Raw genomic sequence first — 6,909 nt, 5'->3', positions numbered from 1 at the left:
CTCTACTTTCAAGGAGCTATGAACCTGCACTCCAAGGTCTCTTTGTTCAGCAACACTCCCTAGGACCTTACCATTAAGTGTATAAGTCCTGCTAAGATTTGCTTTCCCAAAATGCAGCACCTTGCATTTATCTGAATTAAACTCCATCTGAGATGAACATAACCACCTTTGACATCAGGGAAACATTTGGTGAAATGTGACAAAAAGGAGCACCAGCAATTTAAACTCAATGGGAATCAGGGAAAACTCAACTCTGGCTGAAGTCAAGGATTCTGGATCAATGGTGCTGGAAGAGCACAGCAGTTCAGGCAGCATCTGAGGAGCTTCAGCAAAATAAGTCAAACCTAGTGTAAAGGAAGATTGTCGTGGTTGTTGGCGGCTAATCATCTAAGCCTCAGAGAGTACCTGTAGGAGTGCCTCAGGGCTGTGTCCTTGGGCCACCAACCTTTGTAAGACTTGGAAGATCAAGAGAAGTGGGCGCACGGGAGCATTACCACCTACATATTCCCTTCCAAGCTACACAACATCATCCCCTATATTGCTGTTCCTTCACTGTCACTGTGTGAAACTCCAGGAACTGCCTTCCTTACAGCACTGCTAGTGTTCTTAGACCCCAAGGACAGCAGGTTGAAAAGGGCAGATCATCACTACCTTCTTTTGCGCAATTGGGGGTGGACAATAAATGCTGGCCTAGCCAATGGTGCTAACATCCCACGATTAAATTTAAAAAACCACTAGTTTCCCTTGATTTACATTGCTTGTTACTTCCTCAAGGAATAACTATTAGGCAAGATTTTCTTTACACAAAAACACACTGACGACACATGAATGAACACTGAAAAAATGGTTGCAGAAAATGTGAACAGATTTGGTGTAACCCAGAACTTTGTGGGAAGCTAGGGAAGTGATTGCTGGGCCCCCTGCTGATATATTTGTATCATTGGTAGCCATGAATGAGGTGCCAGAAGACTAGAGTTTGGTTAATGTGGTGCCATTATTTAGGAAAAGTGGTGAGGAAAAACCAGGGAACTATAAATCGGTGAGCATTACGTCAGTGGTGGGTAAATTATTGGAGAGGATTTCTGAGAGACAGGATTTACATGCATTTGGAAAAGCAAAGACTGAATATGGGATAGTCTCAAGGCTTTGTGCGTGGGAAATCATGTCTCACTAACTTGTTTCAGTTTTTTGAAGAAATGACAAAGAAGATTGATTAAGGCAGAATGGTGGACATTGTCTATATTGACTTCAGCAAGGCATTTGACAAGGTTCTAGGAGAAAGTGAGGTCTGCAGATGCTGGAGATCAAAGTTGAAACTTTATTGCTGGAACAGCGCAGCAGGTCAGGCAGCATCCAGGGAACAGGAGATTCGACGTTTCGGGCACAGGCCCTTCTTCAGGAAGGTTCTACCTGGGTAGACTGGTTAGCAGGGTTAGATCATATGGAATCCCGGGGGAGCTAGCCAATTGGATACAAAATTGGCTTCATGGTAGGATACAGAGGGTGGTGGTAGAGGTGTGTTTTCTAGACTGGAGGCTGTCTGTGACCATCAGTGTACTGCAAGGATTGGTGATGGGTCCACTGAATTTTACCATTTATATAAAGGATTTGGATGTGAATATAGTAGGTTATGATTTGTAAGTTTGCAGATAACAACAAAATTGGTGATGTTGTGGATAGTGAAGAGGTTATTTTTAAAATGTGACCTTGGTCAGATGGGCGAATGGACTGAGGTAATTAATGGTAGGGCCTTGGGTAGTGTGGTAGAACAGAAGAACCTATGGGTGCAGGTATAACTCAAATCTTCCATACCCGGCAACATCCTGGTAGAGTGTCACAAAGATCAAATCTAGGGCTCCAGTTAATATTAATCTATGTTAATGACCTGAGGGGTGGGGGCCGGGGGGGTGGCATGGTGGCTCAGTGGTTAGCACTGATGCCTCACAGCACCAGGGACCCGGGTTCGATTACTGCCTCAGGCGAGTTTGGTCTGATTGGGTTACTCTTTGGAGGGTCGGTGTGGACTTGTTGGGCCGAAGGGCCTGCTTCCACACTGTAGGGAATCTAATCTTACTCAAACATACAAGGTTCTGATGGACCTTGGCAGGATAGATGTTGAGAAGATGCATCCTCCCTCACCCTTACTCCTTTCCCTCCTGCCATTCACGCCCTCTATCCACGCTCATTCCCATTCCTCACTCCCTCTATCCTCAGACCCACCATCCCCACTTCCTCCATCTTTATCCCCTCCATCCTCACTCTCTCTCTCCATTGTCACACCCTCCATCCTCATTCTTTCCCTCACCTTACTCCATCCTCATTCCCTCAATCACTCTCATCCTTCTCTCCATCCTCACTTCCTCCCTCACACACCCATTCCCATCTCTCATGATCTCCACTCTCACAACTTACATTTCCTCCTCCTTCACACTCCTTTCTCACTCTATCCATTCTCACTTCCTCACACTCACTCCCTCTTTCATCCCCACTCGTCTACCCTCCTCCATCTGTTCTGCGATCCATTCCTCTTTGGTCCCTCCTCCACCTCTTCCTCCTCCTTTTGTCTCTTTCCCTCCTCTTCCCTGCCTTTATCCCCATCCATCCCTCCTTCAATGATCACCCCCTGCACCCTCACTCCCTCTAATCCATTCTCAGTCACTCCTTCCTCACTCACTCCATTCTAAATCCTTCCACCCTCTAGCCATCCATCCCCATTCCATCATTTTCCTTCATCACCACTCACTCCTTGTCCTCATTTCCTTGACCCCTCGGATGCTGCCTGGCCTGCTGCACTTTTCCAGCACCACACTTTTCAACTCTGGTCTCCAGCATCTGCAGTCCTCACTTTCTCCTCATTTCCTTGACCCTTCCATCCTGGCTTTCACCCCCTCTCTCCCAAGAGAACAGCACGTGGTGTAGGGGGTAACAGATGAGTGTGGATAAAGGGCTTGTTAGCCTACAGGAAACAGAGAGGAGGTATAAATGGCGAGCTGGAAGCAGAGTGCCACAGGGATTAGTGCTGGGTCCTGCATATTGCAATCTATATTATGATGAATGGTATGTAATGATGTTTTAAGCTAGAGACCTGATGGGTGTCGGTTACTTCTAGAAAGTGTTGCCTTTTTCTTAAAGAGAACGAAGGTCAGATAGTCCTTCTGGAACAGTGATTAAATCAGAAGGCAGCTGAGTACAGATTCCTATGTTGTAATATTTACACTGATCACTTTACCACAGCTAGAGTAAACATTCGAGGCCATTCGCATTGTTTTCAGTTCACAGGGATCCAGAACTGAGAAACATTTTAGTCCAGCTCATTTGAAACAATAGTGTTACCCGAACGCAATGTGTGTTGTCTCCACAGAACGGCCTTATTCAAACACCAGGACACCTCTGCTCGGTCGGGGTTTAGTCCTAGGACAGACTTCTGATTGGTTGTTCAGCCAAGGCCAGTTGCATATGTGTGTTCAGGAGGGCAAAGTTAAAAATCACACAACACCAGATTACAGTCCAGCAGTTTTATTTAGAAGTATTAGCTTTCGGAATGCTGCTCCTTCATCAGACAGCTACCTGACGAAGGAGCAGTGCTCCGAAAACTAGTGCTTCCAAATAAACCTATTGGACTATAACCTGGTGCTGTGTGACTTTTAATTTTGTCCACCCCAGTCCAACACCGGCTCCTACACATCATGTTCGGGAGGACTCAGCAGAGTAACAGTTTCTTGATTGGATCCTGGGTGAGTGGTTACAGGTTTGTGCTTGGACAATACAACAGAAATAATCTCTGTCTCTCTGCCACCCTCCTGCGAGTGGAGAAGGTAAAAGAAAATTCAAAGCTGATAGCTACTCACTCTTTCTCTCTGAAAATTCCCTTCCCGAAAGAGGAACTGGAGCACTACCTTCAGAGACACTGCAAAGGGACAATGGTGAATGAATGATTGAAATCAACGTGACTACAACTTCATGTCATCCTCAAAGAGTCAGAAGGAATTGGTAGGGAACTGATGGAACACACCTCATTGATGTCCACAGGTCCAGACTGGTGCCAGAACCGTGCTTCAGAGATTTATTTTCACTTCCCACCCATAGTATTTGTGAGTGGTTTTATCTCTTTGTGTGTATTTTTGTAAGTGTATAGTTTTTTTTTAAAGTGTTAGAGTTTAAGTTATAGAGTTATATTTTAGCAATTTATATCTGGTGTTGGTTAAAATTGCTTGCGAGTAACAATTAGTGATTTTCTTACAGAGTCATAGAGATGTACAGTATAGAAACAGACCCTTCGGTCCAACCTGCCCAGGCCAACCAGATATCCCAACCCAATCTAGTCCCACCTGCCAGCACCCGGCCCATATCCCTCCAAACCCTTCCTATTCATATGCCCATCCAAATGCCTCTTAAATGTTGCAATTGTACCAGCCTAATGATAAAAAGCTTGTATGCATGTTCTTCTGGATTAAACAGTCAGGTAGGATGGGGAAATTGGGGCTTTCATCAGGTTTTCACATTTGTGACAACTCCAGGAAAACTGGGGTTTGATTTCCAGTGCCCTGCCCCGAGGGGGTGGGGACACAAGTCATTCAGAAGGCAAGTGGTACGTTAGCCTTTATCAGGAGATATTAGCCTTTATCTTGCTTCAATTGTACAGAACATTGGCAGAGACTGCATCCGAAGTATTGTGTGCAGTCTTGGTCCCCTTGAATGGAGAGAAACCACAGAAAGCTGCAACACAGTGGGACTTTGGGGGAGTTGTACATGAAACACAGAAAGCCAGCAGACAGGGGCAGCAGGGAATCAGGAAGGGTCATGGAATGTAGGCCCTTATTTCACGGCGGTTGGAGTATGAACGAATGAGTGCAGTGAAATGTTCATCAGAGTAGGGAAGTCTTACTGCAACTGGAAAATAGAATATCCTTTTATTGTCACATGTACTCCAGTCCAGAAGTACAGGAGCACAGTGAAACATTTTTACAATGGCTGACTCTAATGGTACAAATCTTGGATACTAAAGAGGAATAAATTGAAAAGTAGTTGCTTTCCAATTCTACAAAATTAAGTTAGAACTAAGACAGTTATAGTTAAAGGACTGTGAGAGTAAGGTGTGCAGTTTTGCTCCACTTATTGAAGAAACTATATTATTTCATCAGAGGTGGTTCAGCAAAGGTTCACTAGGATGAGGGATGGAGGGATTGTCTTATGAGCAAAGGTTAAACATGTTGGGACTCTACTCCCTGGGGTTGAGGAGAATGGGAGGGGATCTCACCGAAACATATCCGATTGTCAACGTGCTCGACAGGGTCAATGCTGAGAGGGTGTTTCCCCTCATGGGAGAGTCGAGGGCCAGAGGGCACTGCCTCAGAATATAGGGACACCAACTGAAGACTGAGATGAGGAGGGAATTGCTTCTCTCAGAGGATTGAGAGTCTTCGGAACACCTTGCCACAGAGAGCTGTAGGGGGCAGAGTCATTGTGGACATTTCAGGCTGAGATCAATAGCGTCTTGATAAGTTGGGGAAAGGGCAGGAAAATGGATGTGAGGAATGTAGGATCCTGTTGAACGGTGGAGCAGGTTTGAGGGGCTGAATGGCCCACTCCTGTTCCCAGTTCTCACAGTCATGCCTACATACTTACCACAGAGGGAACACAATGGAGGTTCACCAGACTGTTTCCTGGGATAATGAGACTGTCCCATGAGGAGATTTTGAGAAGGTTGGGCCTATATTCCCTGGAGTTCAGAAGGAGAGGCAATCTCATAGAACCTTACAGAATACTTCGAGGGGTGGACGGAGTAAATGCAGGAAGGATGTTTGACCTGGTTCTGTGGTCTACAACCAAGGGACACAGTCTCAGAATCAGGGCCAAGCCCATATGGCACAGAGGTGAGGAAGAACCTCTTCAGTAAGAGGGTTCAGATCTCTGTCTCTGAGAGCTATGGAAGCTGATGGTATTAAGTTCAAGGGAGACTGTGATAGATTTGTTTTTACTAACAACATCAAGGGATGTTGGATTAGCATGGAAACCTGACATTGAAGCAGATGATACGATTGTAAAACCATACAGTGAAGGAACAGAATTAAACCATTCAGCCCATTGAGTCTGCTCCAGCATTCAATTGTGGCTAATATGTTTCTCAACCCCATTCTCCTGTCTCTTCCTGTAATCTTTGATCCCTTTACCAATCAAGAGCCTATCTATCTCTGTCTTAAATACAATGACTTGGCCTCCATAGCCCTCTGCAGCAAAGAGTCCCACGTATTCCCCACCCTCTGTCTGAAGAAATTCCTCCCCATTTCAGTTCTGAAGAGCTATCCCGTCACACTGAGGCTGTACCCTTCGGTCCTAGTCTCTTCTACTTGCGGAAACATCCCTACATCCACACGGTATCCAGGCCTCTCAGTATTTGGTAATTTCAATCAGATTCCTCCCTCCATCATAAACTCCATCGAGGACAGACCCAGAGCCCTCTACCCCTCCTCATGTGACAAACCCTTCACCCCCCCCACCGGGATCATTCTGGTAAACTCCCCTGGACCCTCTCCAAGGCCAGCACATCCTTCCTTAGAGACGGGGCCCAATCAGACATGATCTGGAACAGGGTCGGAAGTCACACGACACCAGGTTAGAGTCCAACAGATGTATTTGAACTCTCAAGCTTTTGGAGCGCTTGTGATTTCAAATAAACCTGTTGGACTGTAACCTGGTGTCGTGTGTCCACCCAAGTCCAACACCAGCAGCTCCCCATCATGATCTGGAACAGCAGTGCAGGCTAGAGGGACCAAAGGGTCTAATCCTATTCTGGGGCATTAACTCCTGTGAACTAGTTGTGTAAACCACCGTCTATACAAACACAACGTTATTGATCAATGCTAATTACTTGGGTTACTTCCCATTTCATCGACAATGAGTTAAGGAAAC

The sequence above is a fragment of the Chiloscyllium plagiosum genome, chromosome 5, assembly GCF_004010195.1.
Source record: "Chiloscyllium plagiosum isolate BGI_BamShark_2017 chromosome 5, ASM401019v2, whole genome shotgun sequence".
Lineage (NCBI taxonomy): Eukaryota > Metazoa > Chordata > Chondrichthyes > Orectolobiformes > Hemiscylliidae > Chiloscyllium > Chiloscyllium plagiosum.
Note: the sequence above shows the minus strand (reverse complement) of the source record.